At 41.2% G+C, this 27646-nt stretch overlaps 2 long non-coding RNA genes across 2 annotated transcripts in view; one reads left to right on the top strand and one right to left on the bottom strand.

Annotated features, from left to right (window-relative positions):
* LOC308593216 overlaps positions 1-16192 on the bottom strand; it is a 48730-nt gene extending 32538 nt beyond the window's left edge. Inside the window, exon 1 of the long non-coding RNA XR_014010859.1 lies at positions 16154-16192. This is a non-coding gene — a long non-coding RNA (uncharacterized lncRNA). The remainder of the gene's footprint in view (positions 1-16153) is intronic.
* A 251-nt stretch (positions 16193-16443) lies between these two features.
* LOC308593161 overlaps positions 16444-27646 on the top strand; it is a 33208-nt gene continuing 22005 nt past the window's right edge. Inside the window, exon 1 of the long non-coding RNA XR_014010798.1 lies at positions 16444-17618. This is a non-coding gene — a long non-coding RNA (uncharacterized lncRNA). The remainder of the gene's footprint in view (positions 17619-27646) is intronic.

Here is a 27646-nt window from a genome sequence, read left to right as displayed (position 1 = left end):
GTTGCGTTCACATTAAAGCACCGTGAAGTTGTTCCTCTCCCCTGAGTGTCTCACAATGTTTCAACCCCCATCAGCACAGCTTTATTGGTGTCAGATTTGTTTCTGGTTGTGTTCACACCAAGGGGTGTTGATGGGGCGGCAATGTGTGCTCAGTGTATATTCATAGGGTCACCTTATAGCGCAAGCCTAAAAATTGCTGGGTGGCACTGTGGGTTAAACCACAGCGTCTAGGACTTGCCGATCAGAAGGTCAGTGGTTTGAATTCCCATGATGGGGTGAGTTCCCATTGCTCGGTCCCTGCTCCTGCCCACCTAGCAGTTTGAAAGCACATCAAAGTGCAAGTAGATAAATAGGTACCGCTCCGGCGTTTCCGTGTGCTGCTCTGGTTTGCCAGAAGCAGCTTAGTCATGCTGGCCACATGACCTGGAAGCTGTACGCCGCCTCCCTCGGCCAATAAAGCAAGATGAGCGCCGCAACCCCAGAATCAGCCATGACTGGACCTAATGGCCATGGGTCCCTTTACCTTTCTAAATATTGCTGCTCAGAGTAAGTAGCACTAAATTAACAGGACTTACTCTCAGGTAAGTCGGTTTAGTGTTGGCACCTTAGTGCCCTTATGCTTACTCAAAAGTATATACCTTGGTTGTCAAATATAATCTGTTCCAGGAGTCCGTTCGACTCCTGGAACCATTCGAAAACAAGGTGCAGCTTCCGATTGGCTGCAGGAGCTTCCTGCACTCAATGGGAAGCTGCGGAAGCCAAGTTGGACGTTCGGCTTCCAAAAAGCATTCACAAACTTGGACACTCACTTCTGTTCGACAGCCAAGGTACCACTGTACCAACTCCAAATGTGGTATGGACAGCACAAAATCCCAGTAGTAAAACTAATAGTACTAATCACCACCATAATGCAATGACAACCTAAATTTATATCATGCCCTTTCTCTCAAAGGAGGCCTGAATGGTGCCCCAAATTCCTCAAGCATTACTGCTTGGCACTGTGAAGACCCAAGTGAATGTCTTTAAAAGAGGACCAGTGGACCTCAGGAAGTCATAAAGCCCTTTAGCTAAGAGATCTGTCATCTCTTACACAAACAGTGGGATTTTTACTACCTTGATACTTCAGCCTCAGGGTGTTTGCTAGGTGTCTAAGTTAACTGCATAGTCCCCAATGAACAAGGATATGTAACAGATAGAAAAATATGCACCACTCCATACAAACAGTCCTGGAGAAGTCAAATTCTTTCACACCATGCATAATTGTATAAACTCTTGCCCTGCCCTCTCCTACTCACTTTCCCCCTAAAGTAAAAAATTCCCAGACTTTATACCTTTCATTTTAGTGGAAATTTCTCCAGACCCTCCAACCACTGTTTTCCCTTTTCTGCACCTTTTGCAGGTGCAGAATATTCTTTGTTATTTGCAAATATTCTTCGTTATACAGCAATGTACAGTATTTCAAGTGTGGTCTTATCGTAGATTTGTATCACTGTGTTACAATATTGCCAGCTACCTTTTTAAATGATCTCTATTTTACACTGCCCCACCCTGAGTCCACAGCTTCATTTTGCTTTCCCCTACAACCCTAAGGTCTCTTTCCTGGTTTGTTTTGTTGGAGCTGATAATGTAACCTCTGAAAATCAAGTCAAGATTATGAGAAGACAGAAAGAAAACCCAGCAGGCTACCTTACAGTAGGACTGAAAACTGAAGAAATATAAAGAATCCAATAAAAGTCATCACGAGTCCTATAAAAGCTATAGATTACTTTGATCAAATGAAAAAAAGTACGCTATTTTGAGGACAGGTATATAAAGCATAATTGGTGCTTTTGTATACATTATTTATTTGGGTAGGATAAAAGAAATGCCAGGAAAATAGCAATAAACACAAGCTTGCCTGTTTGCTTCGTGTTTATGGTGCACGTGGGTCACTTTTTCATTTTGGTTTTATATGTATTCAGGTTCTCAGGGGGTTGAGATGACACACATGGATGTCCAGGATGAAAATGTAAACTTTTTTCCCCTTTGCATTTGGCTGCTTAAAGAAGCACAGAATATATTTCTGGTATCTGCTCCCCTGCCCTGCTTTTCTGCTACTATTTTGCATTTTCAGACCCAGAAACCCCCCCCCCTAAATAAATTCACACTTGATTTTGGTTTTTGGCAGAATTTAGGCCACAACTTTATTGATTACAGAAAGTAATCAGGGACTAGCTCCCTGCCATGCAGGTAGTGCTGACCCAGGGTTCCAGCATAGGTCAGCCAATGGTGAACACTGGAAAGGCGGGAAGAGACTATGTCCACCACCCAGATGTCCCCCTGGACTCAGGCACAGGCACAACCCCCTCTCAAGGGTTGACCAAACCATTTGAATCCCTGGATTCCTTTAACAGAATACCCTTAACATAGGGATGGCGAGAGCGTTCTCCCATCCCTATCACCTGAACCAGAGCCTATCCGCAACCTTACAAGTTGTGACGATTTGCTATGCAGCAGGTGAAACCCAAATGGCAACAGCCAATCAGCCAAGTGGGGAAAATTCTTGCCGTGCCCCTGTCCCAACGACAGACAACACACAACAGCATAGCAAGGTCAAGCGCAAAGCCCTAAAAGTAGGGAGAGGTAGGCAGGTGTTCCGAATGCACGTGCCGAAAGAGGAAGCTCTGGGTCACGTGCATGGGTATATAAAGGTCCCTCAGCCCATTTGGACTGTGCCCCATTGGCCGGATTGAACCCAGCATCGAGGGACCTACCAATCGGGTGTTGTGGCTGATCAATCTTACCCACCCCACAACACAGGGTTTCAGTTTCCAGGTCTCACCCCTCCCATATCCAAGAATCTCCTGAGGAGTCTGCTGATTCTCCAGAGAGGAGGAGGTGTGTTCTGCTCTCTACTTATTCTGCTTATTCTGCTCTCTACTTATTCTGCTCCAGCACCAAATCAGTCAGTCAGTGTGTCAGAGAGAGAGAGACTGAGTGTTAGAGATCATGTGTAGAGATAAGGTTGCTGCTAAGGGCAGCTGCAGACACTCAGTGCAGTGCAGCATTTATTTATGCTTAGACCTCATTAAGCTCTATATATAGTTGTGTATTATAGTTGTAGTTATAGAATAAAGAAGATATTCTACAGAGCTGCTCTCCAAGTTGTTTATATACTCTGCTAGACTCTGCTGTACTCTGCTGTGCGACGACTGTCCTTTTGTTGGAGTGAATCCGGTGCTCACAACTCTAAGCTGTGAGTCCACAGCACTTTGACCTGTTCCTGTGCAGAAGGTGGTCTCTGGAAGTGCTACTCAGCTCGCCTAGCCCAGTTGGGGCTGAAGTGCATGAGTCCAGTTGGTGGCACTGGCTCAAGGGCAATGCTGACATGCAACACGTGCCCTCTTTAAGGGAGGACACGATTTCTTCCTCTTCCATAAGTTATTCTTAGATTATCCAGACACTAAGTTTTTTCTTTTCTTTATACATGCCAATTGTTCTGCATGTGGGAGTTAGTAGCAATCTTTCCAATATCCCCCATCACATGAGAAATTAATCTTGATGCTTTACACCCTAATTTGTTTATGCACTGGTTTCTAACCATGCCCCCCCCCCCCCCGCTTTGGGGAAGACTTATCTCAGTACTGCTTGCATTTGTGGCTCTTTTCTTTCATGTCCAATATAAATCTGATCCACAAGGTCATTATGCAGGAGCATGTCCATTTAAGCTGATTAATATCCATGCATTTCCATAGGATTAATGGTAAGTCACCCCAGGGAGTGGAGCTGTTGCATCCTGCCTTAAACCCATCTGGTAATATTGATTTTACCACTGGGTGTCAAAAAGCAGGTGTAAAATGGTGGATGAGAATATGCACCGTGACATCCCTGGTGAAAGCCTCTCTCTGACCATAATCTTACTAGATAGGTAAGCCACTGTTCTCTCAGCCTCACCTGAACCTGCAATATGGGTATAATAATTGTGCCTACTCAGGGGTGGTTAGACGTTAGGTTTGCGAAATTTACTTAGGTTTTTGCTGAAGCCCCCAAATCCACCAGCTGGAGCCAAGTGCAAAAGACATTCATGGTTTACTGGTGCAACAGCTCACAAAACTGGGTCATGGGCAGGGCTGGCCCGAGACAATTTGCTGCCTAAGACAAGGACAAAGTATTCCCTGCCATTCTACACACAGAACCTGGCCTGACCAGCTGCTGAGTCTTATTTTGACACTGGTGATGATGAGACTGCATCTTCTATCCCAGCTGAAGCAGCAAGGTAAGTTAGGAGGTGCAGAGCAGTCTAGTCAAGGTGACTCTGAGGGGAATAGTTGTGGGGTCATTGCTGCCTTCCCTCAGCATCTGCCAACCGAGACTGCTGCCTCACTCTGCCTAATGATAGTGCTGGCTCTGGTCACAAGGCTCATTTGTGACAGCAGTTATGCCTGGCCTTCAGCAAACTTTTCTTTAAGTCTTGCTGTCCTCATTTTCTGACACATATTTACAAGTCCCTGAGGCTTTGCTGTGCTCATAGATGTTTCCAGAATGGGGTCAGTCTACAGTGCCAAGTGCTCACATTTTCTTCAAAGTGTCTGAATGCTTTGAATTCATTGGGATTTTATTGGAACAGTACCAAATACACCCCCTCCAGCATTCATCAGGATGTCATAAGAATCACCATGGGAATTATTCACATTTATTTGCATTAATAAGGAGGCAATGAGTATGAAATGTGGCCTAGTAATGTGATCTGTATTAGAAGTTAGAGTTACGTTAATAACAGAGTTATCATGCAGGCACCTCCATCATTTATTTTATTCATAACCACGCATAGCCCACATTCATTCTTTCACTCTCTTAGTTCCAATTCCAATGCAAAGGCACATCATGCTCAAAAACACCATATCACAAAACATCACATTTTTCTTTTTGATTCTTTGATTCATTTTTGGTCTCACTTAGGTTTTTACTGGCTGATCAAATCCTGGCCCAAACTGAAAGCAAAGCTCACTTGCAGTTTTGAACTATACAGGTACTATGATTATTATTTAATTTACATGCATCTCAAGTTGATGTACAAACATATGATAAACACATCTAAAAATAGTTTAAAAACAAAAACAAATCTGGCTCTTCCACTCTGATTGCCACTTCATAGTGGTGGATGAAAGGTTCAGACCGCTCTCCAGCATCTGCCATTACTAATACAGTGGTACCTCAGGTTAAGAACTTAATTCGTTCTGGAGGTCTGTTCTTAACCTGAAACTGTTCTTAACCTGATGTACTACTTTAGCCAATGGGGCCTCCCACTGCTGCTGCGCCACCGGAGCACGATTTCTTTTCTTATCCTGAAGCAAAGTTCTTAACCCAAGGTTTCTGGGTTAGTGGAATCTGTAACCTGAAGCATCTGTAACCCGAGGTACCACTGTATAGTAAAATCACACAAAACCTAGTCCAGGGTCAGAGCTGGCTCAGGCATTTTTCAGCCTGAGACAAGCTGGTGCCTCCCTCTTCCCATTCCACATACAATGACCTGCCAAGTGGGCAGTTCGGGACATAAATTGACTTTATACCAGCAGTCTTCAACTTTTTGAGATTTGAGACCCCTTTTTGACCTAATCATGCATCTCTTCTCTTCTCTTCTCTTCTCTTCTCTTCTCTTCTCTTCTCTTCTCTTCTCGTCTCTTCTCTGAATCTTTGTATGGTGATAATGCTGCACTTTTACCCATTTTAGACCAGGCCATAGCCCAGTAGTGGGTGCTGACCCACCAGTTGAATACCAGTGCCATATACAAAATCAGTCTCTTGGTCCACCTAGCTCAATATTATACACTGACCATCATGGCACTCCAGGATTTTGGACAGGGCTCTCTCCTAGCCCTACCTGGAAAAGCCAGGGATCAAAAGCTTCTGCGGTAAAAAACACCAAGGCCTAAGCATGCTTCTGACCTTCTGTAGTTGAACCTTGCTTCCACACTGGGGGCAGGTCAGCACCCTCCACTACCCCTGAGGCTTTACATGGGGCAGAGCAGGTTTCAAAAGCACGCATAGCTCCCTCCTCCAACACTTCTCTGCCTTCCCAATCATCTGCTGCCAGAGGCAGTTGCCTCACTCCATCTAATGATAGGGCTGGCCATGGGTGCTTTGGGAAATGTTCTGTATGATTTCGTAGTCCAGAGACATTTCCTCTGTAAATACATCAATCTACACCATGTGGAAGTGGATAACAAATGTTTTGTGTGTCTGAAGTGGCAGTATGCATTTATAGTACCATCGTAATGAGAGACTCTGATGCTGTTAATGCATTTGACTCTGTTTTATCATGGCTGATGGCTGTAATTTATTTCCAACCGACTTAATGGTGTGGGGTATAAAATTATCTTGTCATCACTGTGCAATTGTGATAATGCTGGTCTGAGAGCTGGAAGCAATTTAGCAGGAGCAGCTTCTACAAAGATCATTAATGTCGGGTGAAACAGAAATAAAAAAAGTATTATGACACCATTGCTATTCATAAAGTGGGGGGGGGAACAAACCATATTCTTCACAACCATATTAATAAGAATAAAAAGTCTAGACCAGTATTTTGTGATGGGGTCCCAAGTGCTAGAGTTAAATATTTTAAAAGAAGACATCCTGACATGTTACTAAATAGAAAGTTGATCAATAAGCTGTAATGAATAGAAAGGATGAAATCATTGTGAAAATCTGTATCATATTGACTGAAATGTACCAAGTACATTAGGGACATTGCTTCTATGCCTATGCAGTGATTTTTCTGGGGGGATACAGGGGTAGCCATACCCCTAAACATTTTGTGAATCTAAGTTTGGCTTCATTGAGGGGCAGTATTCCAGTATGAGTAGGTAAATGAGAGTACCCCTAAACATTTTTTTAAAACAAAAAAAGCACTGACCTTATGACCTTCAAAGGGGTTGACCAGGAAGTTCTCAGGGAATGGGGGGGAAAGCATCTTGAAGCCTAACTACAAATGATGCTAACAACATAAATAGCAACCATGTCTTTCATTTTTCAAAATTAAATACCCAGTCTCTGTGTGTGTTCTCAGGGTATGTCATCATCTGCACTGCAGCCAAGGGGTGGTGAAATTTAAACTACCTCTCCCTCTGCAAATCTATCCATGAGGAACAATGAGCATTAGGGGTAAAAACATTGCTGGATTTCAACCCACATTAGCGGGCTGGATTCACTGTCCACACTGTTAGATCCCAATGAAATCGATGTGAAAAGTTGGCCAAGGCTAACTAACACTGCAATCCTGTCCCCACTTGCCTAGAATTAAGTTCCACTAAACTCAATGGGACCACCCTCTCAGTACACATCTGCAGGACTATACTCTGAACCCCATAGATTTCAACGAGAATTAAGTGTGATTTAGTTTCGATTGAAACAAACAACTATATCTAAAAACCAGATTGAGCAAGAAGACATTTCTCTTACACTTGCTTACTAGTGTGAAGAAGAGCATGCATTAAAAATTAATCACAATGAGCCCAAGGAATTTTGCCACAATGGTATATGTTTCAAGGCCATAGAAATGAATATAGATTTTATTTTTTGAAAAAATATTGTATCAGTAACTGGAGCAAAACATAATTAGAATTCCTTGCTGATGAAACAATTATAATGTTTCTTTTATTTAAAAAATGAAATAAAAGAGGAAAAATAGACATAGGGTGGGATTCAATTAAATAAATGTGGGAAGAGAATGACTTCTCTTTATGCAACTGGATGTTTTCCGCTCTCCCCCACCCTCCCTCATGTGCACCCTACACTGTCTCCAAATCTGTTCTGGAGGATTGGGGGGAAACTGCTGATTTAGGGGGTATGACAGAATGACAGATGTGATTGTGGTTTTGACCTACCACTCTTCAGTCTCTTTTCAGATGGGTTAAAGACCAGACCAGATGATCAGTGATTCAGAGACATATGGGCTCTCTGCTTGAAAAGACGTTCTCCAGAGTCAGCCCAATCCCCACACACTTTGGATAACCCTGATGTTCCCCAGATCCTCAGCTGGGGACTGGGAGGGATAAACGCCCAATGCCTAAGCCAAGGTCTTCCTACATCTAAGAATTTAATAAAGTTGTGGCCAATTTTAATCCCATAGCATGTTGTCAGGTGTCATTATTCCTCATGGGCGGCGCCTGGGGCTTGGGGGGGGTCTCCGCCTGTCCACGCAATGACAGATGTGATTGAGGTTTTGACCTACCACTCCTCAGTCTCTTTTCAGAGGGCTTCAAGACCAGACCAGATGATCAGTGATTCAGAGAGATACATTCTACCCCCTGGCAGTGGCAACCCAACAAGGAAACCTACTAAGATAGGCTATTAATGTATAAAAGAAAGAAAGAGAATAGCAAATTGCATTCTGCATTCAATCTCAAACAGTTGAATGTTTACTTCATAAATATTAAAGCCAAGTATTTAACTGCTGCCTTGCTGTAAACGGTGGTGTTCAAGAGCAGATGAGACTGTCTGAGAAGATGCTGGAGAGGATCAATATGGTTGCCTAGCAACAGACCTGCATGCCTGGGGTTCTTGTGTCCACAGGGACCATCCATTCCCTGATCTGACCCACTAATCAAGGCAGCATCTTCTCCTCTATTTCCATACTGCTTGAGCAGACATTTCCGTGGATAGCATATCTCTCAGATTTAATTGATGACCAAATAAGGGAAAGAGATGGTGCTAATTAATTTATTCCCTTTAAAGATGATGATTTCACCGAAAAGGATATTACTGAAGTTGAAATGGAGGCTCATAAGGAATGCATTTTACAAGGTGAATTCTAAGGTTAGGTGGAATATAGAATTAAGATTTCTTTTTTATCACCAAATCATAACGATTTGAGCAGAGGTTAACTTAGCAAGGCTTCTGCAGGGTCGCCATTATAAAATCCCGATGTAAAATATAACCTTTAAAAAATGCATGTGCTTATCATCCTTCTTGATCTCCTCTTTCTAACATGAGGCTGAACTTTATAATTTAATTCTCAAGGACCCAAGAACCCATTTCTGCCTGTAACCAGGAGCAATGAAAGGGTATATTTTACTTCATGGTTTTGTTATGTGCCAGTGCTGTTTTTCTTCCTTTTTTATTTGCTTGTCTTGTTTTTCTTGGTTGTTGTTATTGACATGCACCCCAATACATGCTTCAAAAGGAGAAATCCCAACAAAGAAGCAGAATTAAACCAAAATTAAATTTGTAACACCATAACAATTATTAGGAAAAAGTCCATGTCTTCTATAATATTATGGTGTGTGTGGTTCCATCCTGGCAAAAATGATATTGCCTTTGATTTTGTTTCCTAGATCTGATAAAATATGTTAACTTCACCATCAAAGTTTCATCCCAAATTTTGTTGTACCACTCTGTATGGTACCTCCATTTCCTGGCACACAGCATTCTTTTTGCTGTCAATAATGGTTACTTTCAAGCAACACTTAATCTGGTCTCTAATCTGTGCAATATAAAACCAGATTCCACTGAAGCAAGAAACCAGAAAGCAGTATAGAAACATTCAAAAGCACATTATAGCAAATGAAACATATTGAGTGGATTCATACACATAAGTCAGAGTCCAATCTTATGGAAAGCCTGTCCAACTAAGATAAATCTTTATAAGATGTCTGAAGCAATTGATGGTTGCTTTTCCACGTATGGTAGGGGAGGGGAGCATTCCACAGTACAGTGGCAACAGCAGAAAATGCCCATTTTGGGGTTACCAGCCTATGATATTCTGTAGGATGTGGTTGTTCAGGACTTTATATTTTTTAATTAAATTTCTATACCACGCTTAACGGGTTTTGTTGAGGGGTGGGGGTTGCTGCTGTTACTGATAGTAATTTTTTGTATGTTTTGGATTTTCTTATGATTTACAGTATGTGGAAATTATTCAGCCTGGTTGTATACATTTTGATGTACAGGTGAAACTCGGAAAATTAGAATATCGTGGAAAAGTTCATTTATTTCAGTAATTCAACTTAAAAGGAAAACTAATATATGAGATAGACTCATGACATGCAAAGTGAGAGATAACAAATAAAGGTGTGACATAATTGTGATCACATGGCGTTGGGGCATTGCCAAGAGAAAGATGAGAGACTTGAGACCGAGCAATACAGAAGAGCTGAAGGCTGCTATTGAAGCTTCCTGGTCTTCCATAACACCTCAGCAGTGCCACAGGCTGATAGCATCCATGCCACGCCACATTGAGGCAGTAATTGATGCAAAAGGGGCCCAAACCAAGTACTGAGTACATATGCATGCTTCTACTTCTCAGAGGTCCAGTATTGCTCTATTTGCAGTCCTTGTTTTGCTGATTTCATTTAATATTCTAATTTTCTGAGATTGTTAATTTGGGGTTTTCATCAGCTGTACGCCATGATCATCACAATTATAACAAATAAAGGCTTCACATATCTCGTTTTGCATGTCATGAGTCTATCTCATATATTAGTTTCACCTTTTCAGTTGAATTACTAAAATAAATGAACTTTTCCATGATATTCTAATTTTCCGAGTTTCACCTGTATTTTTATTGTTTATGACTACTTTTTCTTATGTTTGTAATTATGGAATTGTTTACATGTTAAAAGTGGCCTTGAGCATGGTTTTAACTTTGGGAAGGCGGCATACAAATAAAATGATTGACTGACTGATTGATTCCTCCCTAAGGATCCCAGAGCAGCACACACACCAATAATATAAATCCCCTCCCTTCATCAACAAGACCTTGAACATAGTTTTGTAGCTGATCAGCAGTTTTCTCAGCACAGGTGTCATATTTGTGCTCCACTCAACAGCTTGGGACTGGTGCTATTTTAACTTCTTCATAAATGATTTGTCTGTCATTTGCCAGAAAAAGATATCGGTGGACTTCTCAGTAAAAATGTCAACTCTGCATATAGCAGCAGCAGCAGCAGCAGCAGCAGCAGCAGAGAAAAGGCAAATTTCATACTAGAGAAGAGACCAGGTGAGTTGGAGAGCTTTCCTTGTGAGGAAAGACTATCTAAAATACCTGGAGCTTTTTAGTTTAGAAAAAAAGATGATTAAGCAGGGTGGAGAAGAAATGAGGTTTATAGAAATATAAAAAAGTTGGAAAATACAAATCTTCCTTTTTCTCTCACAATAATAGAACTTAGGACCACACACTGAAATTTATCAAAAAATAAAAAAATTGTCCAGTAGCACCTTAGAGACCAACTAAGTTTGTTCTTGGTATAAGCTTCCGTGTGCATGCACACTTCTTCAGATACATGAAAGCTTATACCAAGAACAAACTTAGTTGGTCTCTAAGGTGCTACTGGACAATTTTTTCTCTATATTTTGACTATGTCAGACCAATACGGCTACCTACCTGAATCTGAAATTTATCAGAAGTAGGTACAGGGCGGCCAAAGCAAAGTATTCCGAATACCAGTTTCTGGGGAACAAAGACTGGAAGAATGCTCCTTTTCTTACTTGTGTCTTTCTGGTCACGGTTTAAAGGATGATGTTAGATCAAATGAGACTTATTCACATAGCAGATTGAACACAGGTACAGACTGTCCCTACACAAATGTTTGTGTGAAAGTGGGTGCACTTGTTGATTTGTACAGCTCAACTATTGGGTTCACAGATACTATTTAGGTGTATACAGGCACACAGATTGTACACTCATTTAATATAACACATCAGCAGCCAAGCGGACACTTGTTCTGAACCAGAGGACCCATTTTCCATACCCAGGATCCAGATGTCCGTAGATAGTTAAAATGTAACCTTCATTCAGCACTCCTTTTTTAAAAAAGGGAAATGAAAGATAGTATGAAACACGAGCTGGCTGAGCTATCCAAGGAGTCTCTGCTAAGCAGCAGAACTCCCATGCTTCAAGAATTAATTGGGGAAAAATTGGGTTCATTGAAGTGTGGCAACATAGCAGGAGAGTTCTGCTGCCATTCTGCAATGTGCGGCAACTTCTTAAGCAATGCCTTTTGTTTTAGTAGGCTTCACCCTACTTTATAGTCTCTCAATGCTCAGGGTAGCACCATGATTCCATTTGAGTATACACGAAGCTGAGCAGCCAAGTGGATTTTTAACTCCCACAACAATCTGGAGATGTTAATACAGCTTATAAAAGAATGAGACACCTGGATTGTTCCTAGAAACTTTTGACTGGTGCAGGTGTTCCTGGGTTTGCCCACTCCTGTAGCTCCACCATTTACCAAATCCCACTGCAGAAAATGCATGCATGGGGTGTGCCTTAGTCCCAAGATTGTTGTGCATACGTGCTTAAAAATATAAATCCAACCTGTTTCCAAGTTGCTCTAAGTAAAGAATGCACAGAACAGATGAGAGTACAGAAGCAGATCAACATGAGGCTTGTGGGGGCTCTGATCTGACTTGGCGCATCTTGGGTAGGGTAAAATCACCCTGGATCACCCCTATCCACACCATTGTTTGGCACCATCATGGAGTGGCTACACACATCCTGCACCATCTATAGTCTCCTCTGATCTGGCTCCAACTGGCCTTACTTACAAAGAGTAAAGAACATCCTCACTGTCAGGAATGAGCCAACTCCAAGTGAAGGTTTACAGCCAACTGCAGAAAGCAGCCAGGAACAGAGAACAAACTCAGAGACAGCCTCTCAGAAAAGGAAGAGGTAGGAGCAGATCCACTAAGTCTGAAGAGTCTGTGAATGGGAGGGCTACTAGATAGGAAGCGAAACAAGAGATGTAAGGTTTGTAAGTTCAGTATTTTCTGTCGACGCCGGATGGAGTCTTCAGAAGGGTCATCTTGAGTAATGGAGCCGGTGGCTTTGTTAGAGCTTTCTGGAGCTATCTAGTTGTTTTTGAAATAAATCCACCTTTTTAATTAGCTGTGCTTACTGTGTTATCAAGCTGGGAACCTGGACTCCTGACACTCACTGACACTAACTCCATGGGAATAAATCACAGAGGGATAAAAGTATCCATTCTCTTCAGCCATTCTTAAACTCTATCCATGAGAGGCTCACATGCAGTTCCCCTGCCCCCTACACCTCTCTCACGTGCGCAGGAAGGTCTAAAAAGAGGTTGAAAGCATGTTTGGCTGAACATCTACAAGATCATTGACCACACAGTGTTCCCAATCATGGAGAGGGTTGTAAGTCACCCTTCAGACCTTCCTGCTTATCACTGGAGGTTTTGGGACTGGAGGGATTTGGGCTGGCGCATGTGGCCCTGCGTCCCCTCCACGAATAGACTTTGTTGTGGCAAAGCCAAGAAAGAGTTCTGTGTCACATTAACAATGTTCATGTAGTATAAGCTTTCACAGACGAGAACACATAGCATGTTCAAATACAACCATGAACGCACTGGCATATTTAGGATTCATGAGGGTATCCATCAAAGGCACCATTGACCTGAAGATTCAAATGTTGCTCTGCTAAACAGAGCAGAAGATCAGAGTCTGGTGAGAATAGCATCTTCCACACTTTGCGCTTCAATCATATTTGCTGTGGATGCACAGACATTGCACTAGGATTTCCTGAAGCAGACAAAAAGTTGGACAACAGAATGCACATTATTCAATGTAAGTCATAGACCTGCAGCCAAACCAGGGTCTCAGAACCATTTAAACTCTATTTAAAGACTCAATGTGTCACAAACATCCATTTAACCTGCTCAGTTTTCAAACCTATAACTGGAATCAGGAAATGCAAGCCAGCACGCAAGGGGGAAAGGACCTTTAGTTTTACTCAATGTGTTTATTTTTAGCTGCCTTAAATCAGCAAGGCTGACTATTCCTTCACTGAATAAAGTTGGCCAAGGAATCCCCGCCCCCAACCTCTGTAAGTAAGACAAATAATATCTTTCAACTCTTTTGCAACATCAGGTCCCCTGGTAACCCACAGCATCCTCAAAATGTTCAATGTGTAATTCTAAAAAGAACCCTGCTGCTCTGTCTTAAAAGGGATAAAACCACTGTCTGGCAGTGGAGAATAAAATGCCCTTTCTTCCCACATCAATTGTTTGTTAAAGCCCATTGTGATTCCTGGTGCTCCTTTGCATGAAGCTCTGTCATTAATTATTACTTTCCTTCTGCAGGGGAAGGTTTACCTCTGAAATCATCCTTGTGCTCCCCATTGGCAGTGAAATGGAAGATAATGCCAGTAAATGACACCTTCTACCTTTACTTAAAAGCCACTAAGCATCAGCGAGCAATTATGCACACTTGAGGACTGGTTAGCACTTGCCATGGCTGTCATGTTCCTACTGAGTGTAGGCATACCCGGATTTTTTTAAAAAAGAAATGGAACCAAGAGAAGAAGCAGTGAGATACCAACACATTATATTTAAAGCCATTCCATTAAGAAGAAATTACCGCTGTGAAATGTCAGCACTCCATTTCTAGAAAGATTGTGCATGCTGCAGAATGTGATCCGATCGAAGGAAAACACAACTGTGTTTTTTTAAAAAAACAAAAAGCCTGAGGCTTTCAGATTACTGCTCAGGGTGCAGAGTTTGGCAACCTGGGTGGAATCTACACAGGAAATGCTCAGGAAATGCTTTTTTTTAAAAAAAAGAAAGGAAAAAGTGTGTTTTTAAAAATACATTGAATTTTCCATAAGGTTCAGTATGTGACAACGGCAGCCAGGATATTGATAGCTCAAAATTGGAAATCAGCAGAGACCCCACAATTATGGATTGGCAAACAAAATTATTTGAATATGCAGAATTAGCAAGAATGACAAACAAAATTAGACATCAAAAAGAAACAAAGTTTATTGAAGAATGGAGTAAATTTGTGAAGTACATTGAAAGTAACTGTAACAAATTAAAACTACAGTAGGCCTAACATAAACCTTGTTATGCGTAAATCACAGATTTGGAAACTGCAGGAGAAGAAAAGATGTAAGAAAACTGTAACAGGATAGGAGGCAGGTCAAGACGTGTGTTAACGTTGTGTAAATAAGTAGATGATACTTAAAATTGATTAATAAGAGTGTTTTATTTTTTTATTTTTGTCTGTTTATTTTTCCTTTGTTGTATGCATTTTGTTTTTTGTGAAAATTTCAATAAAAAGCAAAAATAAAAAAAGAATTTTCCATAAGGCTCACCATCGCCACCTCGTGTCGCATTGTATATTGCACTTAAAACACACTTAAAACGTTTTGTTTGCAGCTGTGTAGCTGAGTGCCAGGTTGCTCACAGGGGCAAGACGGTTTGAGCATATTACACTGATTGACTGAACTGGCTGCCAATTAGTCGGCAGGCCCTATTCAAAGTGCTGGCTTTGACCTCTAAGGTGCAAAACAGTCCAGGACTGCAATACCAGACCTTCCAAGTATTTTCCAGTGATGTCCCTGATTTAGAGAAGCTGTCCTGGTTTCTGATTTGATCCTGGAATGTCCCACTTTTCCTTAGGATGTCTCTATTTTTATTGGAGAAATGTTGGAGTGTATGGAGTTATCCGATCCCCGAGCTGTCTGAAGGCAATCCTGTATAGGGAAGGTTTTTCTTTTTTAAAAAAAGTTTAATGTTTTATTATGTTTTTATATATGTTGGAAGCTGCCCAGAGTGGCTGGGTCAACCTAGTAAGATGTGTAGGGTATAAATCGTAAAATTTTCATTATAGAATGAGATGTCGCTATTTTCATCGGCAAAATGCTGGAGGGTATCAATACCTCAGGAACTGCCTCTCCCCATATGAACCAATCTGGACCCTACGATCATCATTGGAGGCCCTTCTTCGTGTGATTCCTCCACAAGAGGCGCAGAGGGCATTAACACGAGAATGGGCCTTTTCTGCAATAGCTCCGCATTTGTGGAATACTCTCACCAGGGAGGTTTGGCTGGTGCCTTCATTATATATCTTTAGGTGCCAAGAGAAAACGTTTCTCTTCAACCAGGCCTTTGGCTAATTAACACTCTGTGTCCTTTTAAATGTGTTTGGGGGAGGCTATGGGTCCCCCCCTTCTTGTTCTTGTTTAATTATGTATTTGTGTTTTTATTTTTATGTTGTGAACCACCCTGAGTTCTATGGATGAAGGTGGTATACAAATTTAATAAATAATAATAATAATAATAATAATAATAATATCACCATCAGGTTATCAAAAGGCATCAGTTCAGGATAACTTAAACCTGTGACACAGAACCGGAGTCAAGTCAAATTTTACACTTACCATTTTTTAATTCAACCAGAAATCTGACAGCCATCTTCATTGTGCATTTGACCTTTTTCACTCGCAGATCAGAATACTTATTAACTTATTGGTGTCAATTACATCAGTGGCGTAGCGTGGGGGGTGCAGGGGGGCCGGCCGCACCGGGCGCAACATCTGGGGGGGGCGGGCGCTCGCACTCGCAGCTCTCTGCCCCTACCTGGCTCGAGTGCTAAAATCCACGGGTTAGGGGGCGCAAATTACTTGCCTTGCCCCGGGTGCTGACAACCCACGCTACGCCACTGAATTACATTGTTAACAGTGATATATAATATTATTTTGAATTATTTCACTGGTGGTGAGAAATATGTAGTGCTTCTGATGTGATTATAATGTGTAATAGAGAATAGTCAAACACTCAACTGAACTAATTGGTCAGAGTGGAGAAATAATGTGGAAGCTACACATTTCACAAACCTCCCCCCCCCCAAATTTAAAAATGTAGAAAGTTACATTTGTGAGTTATCATTTTGTATATTGCAAACTTTATCTTTCTAAAACCACAGCAGATCTGGTTACCTTCTAATATGTTCCTGCAAATATATAACATTAGGGTCTTTAGCATCACTAGTGAGTAATCTGGATAACTGTGAATTTTGGATTGTGATTGAATTTTTTTCAGATCGAAGCTTTAGAACGCTGTGTATGCCATTCACCCCACAAAAAGAATCACAAATTCTGTACATTGCGTTCTGTAAAGCTACGTTGATTATCTCAGCATTTTGTTCATTGATTATGCCATTTCATGTCATTTTATATTTGCATATGTGATTTCAAATACACATAAAGCACTGCACTGCAAAAAGCCTAGCAGTTAAAATTGACCAGTCCCTTTTATAATTACCATGGATCAATCTTCAGTCATTCTAAAATTTGCTTTATCCTTATTAATGGAGTTAGTATATTATACCCATCAACAGATCTATGCTTGTGCAGATTTAGACTGTTTCTTAATGGCTCCGTCCCAGCTATAAAGTTTCCCTTTTAGCACATGGACCAGGCCAGTATATAAAACAGGTAAAGAGGTTTTATTTAAGGAAGCAAGCATACAGTCTACAAAATACAGAAGTCTACAGAAGTGTTGTATCAAGGCCATACTAGATGTGACATGGGAGATCCACAACCAGTGCTTCCAACATACTTTTCTTTGGTTAAAGGAGCCATGGGGGAGAGGGGATGCACTTTAAATACAAAAACACATTTTATATCATGTCTAGTTTGACCCTCAGACAAGCTAAAAAGAAGAAAAGGCAAGAATATAAGGGTATGATAAATGGAGGGGGGAAAGGTCGAATATGTCAAGTATGGCTCCAATATTTCCTTTGGCAAAATATTTATCTAGATATATTTTAGATTCCATCTTCCTGCACAACATCCTTCATTAGCATGGCTGTACGTAGCAGTCACATAAGTCACCCGATTACCTGTAATTAGCAAAGTAATGAACACAAAGAAAGGGACAACAGGTGAGATAAATAAAACCGGGGGGTTATCTATGAGTCTAGACATGAATAATGGGCAAACACAGCTTGTAATCCTACTAATTATTTGCAATTTCCTGCTAGTTATTACTGTTTACATAGCTATTGATATAAATCTTTCCAGGGGCAGAATATTGTTTCCATTAAAATTTCAACTCATGTTGCCATAATCCTGTCTTCATAAATATATGTAAGATGAAGGGCTGGTTGTTAATTTGCTTCTTCGTTGAGAACAGGAGGAAGCAAGAACCATTAAATTAAATGTGCCTGTTTGACCATGCTAGTATTTCATATCTGATTGCAAAATGAGATTAAAGAAGCTGGAGAACAACAATATGTGACCAAACACAGTTAGAGCATATTATCATGCCTACACTCTCAAGTCCTGCTTGTATGCTTCCCATAGGCATCTCATTGGCCACTTTGAGAACAGGCTGCTATGAGACTAGATGGACCTTTGACCTGATCCAACAGAGGTCTTCTTCTGGTCTTATGTGCTACATGGTAGCGAGCAGAAAAAGAGTGTTTGGCTTCCTCCACTGTATCCTCAAGAAGTCATCCACTTGCACTTTTCTGGGGGGGTGACTGGACTGTCTTTCTGAAAGAATATTTGAACCCTCAGTGGTCTTTTGTGACAAATTTGCAAGACATTTTCAGAATAAAGTTGCGTGGCCAATAGACAGAGCTGCAGTCCAGCAACATCTGGGGGAACTCATGCTCCCAACCTTTGTCTTAAACCCTTGCCTTAATACAGACAGTTATGCTAGCACAACAACTTTTAGCTGCACAGTAGAACTTTGCTTCCCTCTCTGCTCCCCATCTGCCCCTACCATCTCCCATCTGGCTTAGGGAAAAGGTTGTGGAAACCCCCAGAGCAGATTCAGGAAGCTCAAGGGCATGTGGGGAGAAAGAAAGGCAGCAAAGTTACATTGTACAGCTGCAAGTTGTTGTTCTAGCCTAACTGTTTAGTTGGATACTATTAAGTTGTGGGTGGAAATAGCAGTCGACACAGAGATTTCTCCAAGTGGTTCTTTATAGTAAGCTGGAACTGAACTGAACTGAACAGCTCAGCCGGCCTGCTTTTATAGGCAGCCAACTGTCAACATTGCAACAACAACAACAACCCAGGGTTTCCCACCTAAATTAACTTACGTGGACCTGAGTGAAAACTACAATATATACACAATACCCCTGGTGGCTAGGGTGAGAACTTCAATACATAACAGATACCACCAAGGGTTCTTAGCAATTATTCCAGACTCCACAGATATAAGTCATTTTAACTATGCTAGCAGTCCAGTAGCATCACAATCTAGCAGGAAGATCCAGTGAAATGAATGGGAGGAGTCCAAGGCTGCAGTTGTGCCTTTTGTCTCCTTTCACAACTTTTTTGTTTTGTTTTCTGCACACCAAAGCCACTCTCTCCTAGAGATGTCAGAGAAATTCTATTTTGTTTGCATCTTAATGAGAAACTGCACTTCTTGATACATGAACTGAATCTCAATTATCTTTCAAAAATTTACACTTCTCGAAATATTGAGATGCTATTCTCCAACCAACCAATGTGTACACAAATGGATATCAAGTGAAACAGGACATAAAAATGCATGCATACATGAAAAATACATACAAAAAGGTGTTCGCTCACAGAAAATATGTGCATTAGTCAAAACTGCATACAAAATATGTTCATCAGGAAAGATTTGTGTGAAAACGCTGACAAATTTTCATGAAGATTATGCAAATTGCTATAGAAATCTGGAGAACTGAATTGAAGATAGGAAAAATGGGAAAACAAAATTAGCCTTCTGCCATCCATACTCACTCCCAAGTCTTCAGACAAATGCTTTCCGCTCTCCCAACTCTTTCCTGAGTCCCTCTAATTTTTCTTTATTTGCCTCTTTACTGTGGGCTGACTCTTCCCTTTTGTTCCCCATGATAGCCATTCCCAAATCTGCTTTGCCTGCACATCAGCAAGAGGTCTCCAAGGTGTAGCATCTCCACACACACACACTTCTTTTAAACTGTGTTCATAATAAAAAACAACCAATCTTCCAATATTTGCAGCAGACACCATATCAAAATGAGAGGTAACCAGGAAGCCAATTTTCATTATATATAAAGATACAGTACACATACATGGATAGAAGTGTTCTTCTATAGAGAAGTGCTCTCTATATACAAAAGCCTTGGAAGGAGGGAGAACATTTGTCTATAGATACTAAACCGTATGGCTATAAAAATAAAAACCTAGAGAGAAATGTGTAACAGAGGGCAGGTTTGCCAAATTATATTATCAATGGAAATAGCAATTTGCAAAAAACACATTCTGCATCAGGATTGAATTTGCTAAAATAGTTTTATCAAAAGAATATGCAGCCTTAGGATTATTTCAAGCTCGTTTAAAAGGGAAAAACCTCATTTAAAGAAAAAAAATCCTCTCAGTTATTGTATTATACTAAAATTAGACATGCATTACTGGAGAATATCCTGCTTTGTGGAGGCTTCACTTGATATATATTATGATATATTGTGGTGCTGAATTATTGGTTCCCATAGTAATCATCATTACTTTGCCCTCAGGGTCACAGAGTGTCTCCCAGCCAAGGCAATTTGACATGTGACCCTCCATCCTTTCTGAGTATATCCATTACCACAGTTTCCTTCCATCCTTCAGCACTGCAGTCACATAATTACAACTGAACAGTTGCACGGCTACCGCCAAGGTTATATCAAAGAATTCCTCTCAGATAAGGTAAAGTATCTTAGGCACCGCAGAAGCAAGCTGAAAATGTCATTAAAAAGTTCAAAGGAAGCTTAACTTTTTATGCACAGAGGGCTAAGCTATGGCCTTTTAATCGGCCACCTGCTCCGTAAATACATTTGACAGTTAGGCACAGGGATTTAGCAGAACGCGGTACATGCATGGAGCTGTGGGCGGGCAGCAGAATAGCTGGCTGAAGGGATATTTTCGCAAAATCGATCTTTCAGCATGGCAGCACCTACATCCTGGAACTATCTGCCCATTGGCATTAGGCAGATGTCTTCCCTGTACTGTTTTCAGTGCCTGCTCACAACTTTTTTGTTTAGGTAAGCCTACTCATATGCAAAATTCAAATGCATATGCATATATATATAATGCGTTTTATTTATATTTTGATTTGTGTTTAGTTTTCAGCTTTCTTACTGATAATTTTAATGCATATTTTATGTGAACCACTTAGATGTGTGTGTATGGGAAATAAAATATTTTTTAAAATCAACCTCCGCAGCATTGCTTTTTGCTGAGGTTTAATTTTCTTGCTGAAGTTCATAGAGTTGAAAGGCTTTTCAAACCCACATGTTCAAGGAAACAGGTTGCATTCCTTCTGAAGCCCATTACCCATCAAATAATCATTTCCAGAGAGTTGTGGGGGCACGAAAGAAGAGGGTGGTCTGAAACTGTGCAGAAAAATATTGCACAAGTGGCCATCCAGTGGTTCAACATTCCTCTATCCAATTTCAGACTTATTGTTTATTTTATTTATTTATGGCATATATATCCCACCTTCCAAGGAGCTCAAGCTGGTGAACACTTCTCTCTGTCCTCATTTAATTCCCACAACAACCTTGTGAGGTAGGGAAGGATGAGGCAGTGATTTGCCTAAAGTCACCCAGTGAGAGTTTCATGGTTGAGTGGGGATTTGAACCCTCCCAGGTCGTAGTCCAATGACAGCACTACACTATGCTGGCTCTCAGATTGAGTCCTCTCTCTACCGCAGCCCCATACAGCACAGCACTTGTTGTTCAGAAATGTCCCCCATCCCTCTGAAAAGGCTTTTCAAGAGTCACAGAAGGGAGGAAGGGGGGGGGAAGGTCATTTGCTGTCTTCCACTAATGCAATTTTTGGACACTACTGTATACACGGATTTACTTATTTGAAATCATTCTTCCTCCCCTCACAAGGTGGTTCACAATAAACAAAAAACAAAATAATTGACATAATAAAAAATAAAAACAGCATTCAAGGAAATCATACAAAATAGGGCAGGGGAGAGGGGAAAAACTCACCACAACAATAAATAGCTTAGCAGGTTTAAAAACACCTTTTTAAGATATTTTGAAATACAAGAGAGGGAGTCATGTGGTGTTACTGGGGGAGAGAATTTCACAAGTGTGAAGCCACAGCTGAAAACACCCTGTCCCTGGTACTCCCAAATCATGATTATCCTTAGCGGTGGGCGACAAAGGAGGGCATTAGGATGAAAGTATTTTCCCTTGCATGCGTGTGGAGGGAAAGAGTGGGAGAGCTCTATAACGCAAGGAGAAATCTTTGCACTGATTGGACAGTTTTTACTGCTGTTTCCAGAGGATTGTTGTTCCTTTTGGACCAACAGAACTGCCAATGCTCTTAATGAATATACAGGTTCCTTCTTCAAAGTAACCTGCCCACATAAAGGGGTATGAAGCAATAATATTATTTAATTAATATTAGCCACATATCTAATGTGACATTCCTAGGATGGCTAAGTCCATGCTCCCTAGAGATCAATGAAACCAAATGAAGAACAAATTGAACTACAAAGTGATCAGATTCAGTTCCACGATAGTAGTCACTAGGGGACAGAGAGATCATGGTGTTATATATAACATCGCGCAAACAGAAAAGCCTTCCATATTAAATATTTTCATTATATGGCATTTTAAAGTGTCCATGGGGATAATTCAGGACTGTGCCCCATCTACATGTTTTAAATGGTAAAATGCTAATAGAATCTAATTGAGATATACCATGTGTTAGTAATTCAGAAAATGAAGGCCCATAAAAATTAATGGTCAGGAAAGAATGGGTTGCCATAAATCAAGAGCTGAATTATTAAAACAAGTGCAAATTCAATTCCACACATGTGGCGAATATTGCAAAATAACAAGACAAGAGTCATTGCACTATTTAAGCCAGTTACGATTTTATGATATCACCCCAGACTTCAAGTGTCATTGGTGGGCGCTAATATTTTCCCCGCAGGACCGGGTTAATTGGTTCTTTTGTCTTTGGTTTTATTTTGCTACCCAGTGTACTTACAATGGCCAATTAGCAGGAACATTGTTGGCCTCTGCAGATAGGACATATTGTTCAAAGATGTAATGCTCATGGGAAACAACTTGTAAAATGATGGCTATTGGTGGAATGTAGCTCTTGGTTCAGCAACAAAGATGGGCTACTTTCATTATCTAGATTAGGGGTAGCCAACACAACACCCTCCAGATGTTGTTGTTATTGTTTTGATTATTTTTTCCTGCTTCTAGCATTACTTGTTATTCAGTACATGTTGTTCAAGCCATATGGAGGCCACTTGACTTGAATCAGCTTATATGCAGTGAGCACTCATACCAGTGATGCAATAGAGATGGTTGCCACATGGAACTCCTCAATCATATAGAGACTTTTCCTGCCATGTTCCAACAATAGTATCTGGTGGCAGCTTTTGAACTGTCCATATGGTGTGGGGAATTCGTTTCATGTGCTGCTTTACATATCCATGGTGGACTAAGATGAGCCACATGGTCCCTTCGAACTCTACAATTCTATGATTCTATGATGTTTATACATAAGATTAGCTCTCCCAGGTCCAAGTCTCATTCTCTGTTCACCACACTGCAGTACGTGAATTCTTATTGTACAATGGCAGGATTTGTTAAGGTTTCCTACCATTTTCACATTACGCAAATGGCAAGATGTTGTGTATCTGTGATGTACCAAAAGGCAATAGGTACAATTATGCCTGACTGTAAGTATAATTGAATTTGGCTGACTTGGAGGAGAACTTGCTAACTTGTATTTGTACACCAATTTTGCACCAGTTGCGTAGGTTATGCCAGAGCCCATGAGTGCACATGCCCCCTACAGAGGCCCTCCCTAGTGCCCACAGGGGCCCCACTGACATTAGACTTGAAAGAGGTGTTCTGCTATAGCCAATAGAATAGGTTGTGGGGTGTGTGTGCAGTTTCTTCAGTTTGCAAATGTGCCCCTGGGCTCAAAAGGCTTGGCAGTTCCATGTTAAACACTGGTTTCACAGCTCAGTTTAAAGTGTCATTACTGACCTTTAGATTACCTGGAACCAGGTTTGAATGATCTGGAACCAGTTTAATTGCATCTACATCCAGATAAACCTAGCCCCAGAGCTTTTTCTTTCAGATGGAACTCACCAGAACTCAGTTCCATCTCCCCTCATGTAAGCCTCATTGCCATTATAAGAGAACAAGGGAGGTGTTCCTGGTGAGTTCTTTATCTAGAAAAATAGCACCCATTACAGCCATGCTGTGAGATCATCCATGGAAAAGTAGCTTCCATAGAAGGCTTGTAATGCAGTCAGCATTGTCTGATAGTTATGTACCACACATTCCACCCATAATCACACAGGAGAAAAGTTCTCACAAGATCCCAGGGGCATGGGAGTAACCTCAGGGGTGACAGAAACCCGGTCCAAGATACAGAGAAGACCAGAATCATGACCATATTCAATATATATATGTCCAGTAGCACCTAAGAGACCAACTAAGTTTGTTCTTGGTACAAGCTTTCGTGTGCATGCACACTTCTTCAGATACACTGAAACAGAAGTCACCAGACCCTTATATATAGTGTGTGTGTGGGGGGTATTACTCAGAAGGGTGGTGGGAATGGGTGATTGGCTGGTAGGTGTGGTAAACTTGTTGACGACTGTTAATGACTGCAATTGGTCTTACAGGAAAGAGCAAGGGATGAGATGGCCAAAAATAGCTTTATCGTGTATAATGAGATAAGAATCCAATGTGTCTATTCAGACCAGGTCTCTCCATGGTTTTATTTCTAAGCACATCTACCTGAGACTCAAACCTTATACATGCATCAAATATGTGCCCATATTGTACCCATCTATAACAGCTGTATGGGTTACTAACACTTTCCAGGTGCAAATTAAAAAGCCAGTTGTTACCTATAAAGCCTGAAATGGCTTGCGTCCAGGATAGCCAATAGAGCAACTCCTTCCATACCATCCTGCCTATATCCTGGCATCTGTTGGAGAGGAACAGCCGGGCATTTCAACATTTGTTGCAGCTAGGCAAGTTCTTGCAAAGGTCTTTCCTTCTTGTGTAACTGCCCTCCATTAGCTATCCATTTGGTCCCCGCATTTCTAAGCTCACATCAGCTGCTTAAGACAGTTTTGTTTGTAGATTTTTTAAATTTAAAAAGCCTGTGTAGTTTTTGGCTGACTCTGTTGCCCTGTCACCTTGATTTTCTTTTTCTTGGTTTTCTTTTTATTGATTTATTATACTTGGATTAAAATGAAAACAAAACCCATGCAAGCTGCTTTGAGCACCATCTGTTTAGTGGAGCCGTTCCTGAGAGTGTGAAAGACTGGATGTATGAAGGTTCCCCAGTCTTTCAAACATTTGTGTTCTGTCTGCAAATGCTGAGATTATCACCAGGGGTTCTGTTCTAGGTGCCCCCATCATCACAAGTTAGCCACTGGAGGCAGGGCATTTCACTTGTGATGCCCTAATTGTGGTGCACTCCAAAAGTACAACTGGCACCAAACAAAAGCCATATTATTTGCCCCTGCATTTCCTGGTTGAAATTTTCCTGTATGAAACTTGGATGGATTTTTAAATATTATGGTTTATGTGAGGTAAAAGGTAAAGGACCTCTGGACGGTTAAATTCAGTCAAAGGTGATTATGGGGTTGCAGCGCTCATCTCGCTTTCAGGTGAAGGGAGCCGGCGTTTGTCCAAAGACAGCTTTCCAGTCTTGTGGCCAGCATGACTAAACTGCTTCTGGCTCAACGGAACACAGTGACAGAAACCAGAGTGCACGGAAACACCATTTACCTTCTTGCTGGAACGGTACTTATTTATCTACTTGCAAAGGCATGGTTTTGAACTGCTAGGCTGGCAGGAGCTGGGACAGAGCAACGGGAGCTCACTCCATCGCGGGGATTCAAACCACCAACCTTCTGATTGGCAAGCCCAAGAGGCTCAGTAGTTTAGACCACAGCGGCACCCGTGTAAGCTGCCAAGGACAATTAACTGGAAGGCAAAGTATAAATGTATAAAATAAAACAACACATACAAGTGGGATCTGCACCCAAATGTTGTGGGGTAGAGTGATGCTCTTCAGGATTCCAGCCACTCCATTGCCCATTCACACCACAGATTTCCACACACCTGCAACAATCAATCAGCATTCAATGGCCACTGAGCATGCAAAGTCCTCACTGGGCTATATAAGGGGGGGGGCATTGGGTTTTTGTTGTTGTTGTTGTTGTTGTTGTTGTTTTGCATTTCTGCAAATCTTGGGTTTTACCCAAGCTTGCTGATATCTCCCTCCTGCACATGGGTGGTAGTGTTCTGGCTGCGTAAACAATACTTGCAGCCTGAAGAACAGAAACAGAGGGCTTGAAATGAAATAGTAAATATCCTCCCCAGTTCTGCTTAGCACTTACCGTTAAATGGAAAATTCTTCCTCAGATATTTGCCCCTTGTCAGTGCCCTACTTCTCCTTCTCTGCCTTTGACCGATTGCAATAATTGTAATTTGTGCAAAGAGAGCCTCAGCTAAATGGTTTGACCCAATGTCTGGCCCTTTCATTTTGCAAACAAAGACCCAGTTGGAAAACAGAATTGTTTGTTTTTTAAAATTAAGGATCATGAAATAGGTCATACTTTTTAACTCCAGACATGCTCAACATGCTGAGTGTGGGACTAAAGATAAAGAGGAAACAGGGCAAAAGATTAAGTGGCATGTTGTGGAAAGTCCTGAAATGATGTGTGAATATATTTGTTAGCTATTTAAGCATAGCTTAATGTAGAAATCGAAGGGCAAATGCTGCCATGAACATTCAAAAAACAAAAGACAACTGTGATTTCTAATCATCATCATCATTATCTTTTACCTGCCCTTCATCCTAAGTTCCCAGGGCAAGTTACAACATTAAAAATACAACATCAAAATACTATATTAAAAACAGTTTAAAGCAACATACAATTTTTATTGTTGTCGTATTAATCAGCTTCTGTACAGTTGTCTCAATGAGATGCACAGGAGAACCAGCAAAAAATAATAATGTAAAAAAGACAAAAAAGCAGATACATTTAAAATATTAAAACCTTACAAAATAGACAGTTGTGGCAAACACCCATTTATCCAGCTGAGAAAGCATGGGGGGGGGGAATCTTCAATTGTTTCCAGAAAGTGTGGAAAGCGGGCACCTGTTGCATCTCAAATGGAATAATATTCCACAGAACAGGGGCAGCCTCACTAAAACTCAGTGCTGCTCTCAGTTACTGTGGAAGAGGCTTCTGAGATTATTGGAACCTTCAGGAGAAACTCTCCTTCAGACTGCAGTAATTTGCTGGGTATTTAGGGGATATGAGATAGCTCAGTCAGTGAATCATGAGACTCTTAATTACAGGAGTCTTGAGCCCCACATTGAGCGAAAGATTCCTGCATTGCATGATCCTCATGGCCCCTTCAAACTCTTTGATTGCATCATTCCTACATGATTGCATGATTCCTACATGATTGCATGATTCCTACATGATCCTCATGGCCCCTTCAAACTCTTTGATTCTAAGGCAGCTTCTCAAGGAACTTGGTCCTGAGCCATATAGCAGTTTTATATGTTAGTAGCAATACCTTGAACTTGGCCAGGCACCAGCTTGGCAGCCAGGGCGAATCCTGAAAGCAGGGAGTTATATTCTGATGGCAGTGGCCCAGTGGGTAGTCCCACTCAGAGTGCATTGCAGATCTCTAACCTTGTATGATGTGCAGTGTGTCCTGGTGTGTGTGTGTGTGTGTTGTTGTTGTTGTTGTTTAGTCGTGTCCGACTCTTTGTGACCCCATGGACCAAAGCACGCCAGGCACTCCTGTCTTCCACTGCCTCCCAGAGTTTGGTCAAACTCATGCTGGTAGCTTTGAGAACACTGTCCAACCATCTCGTCCTCTGTCATCCCCT

This window comes from Podarcis bocagei (assembly GCF_964188305.1).
Source record: "Podarcis bocagei genome assembly, chromosome: 8".
NCBI classification, from domain to species: domain Eukaryota; kingdom Metazoa; phylum Chordata; class Lepidosauria; order Squamata; family Lacertidae; genus Podarcis; species Podarcis bocagei.
The sequence above is the reverse complement of the archived record's forward strand: the minus strand, read 5'-3'. Positions and strand labels throughout refer to the sequence as shown.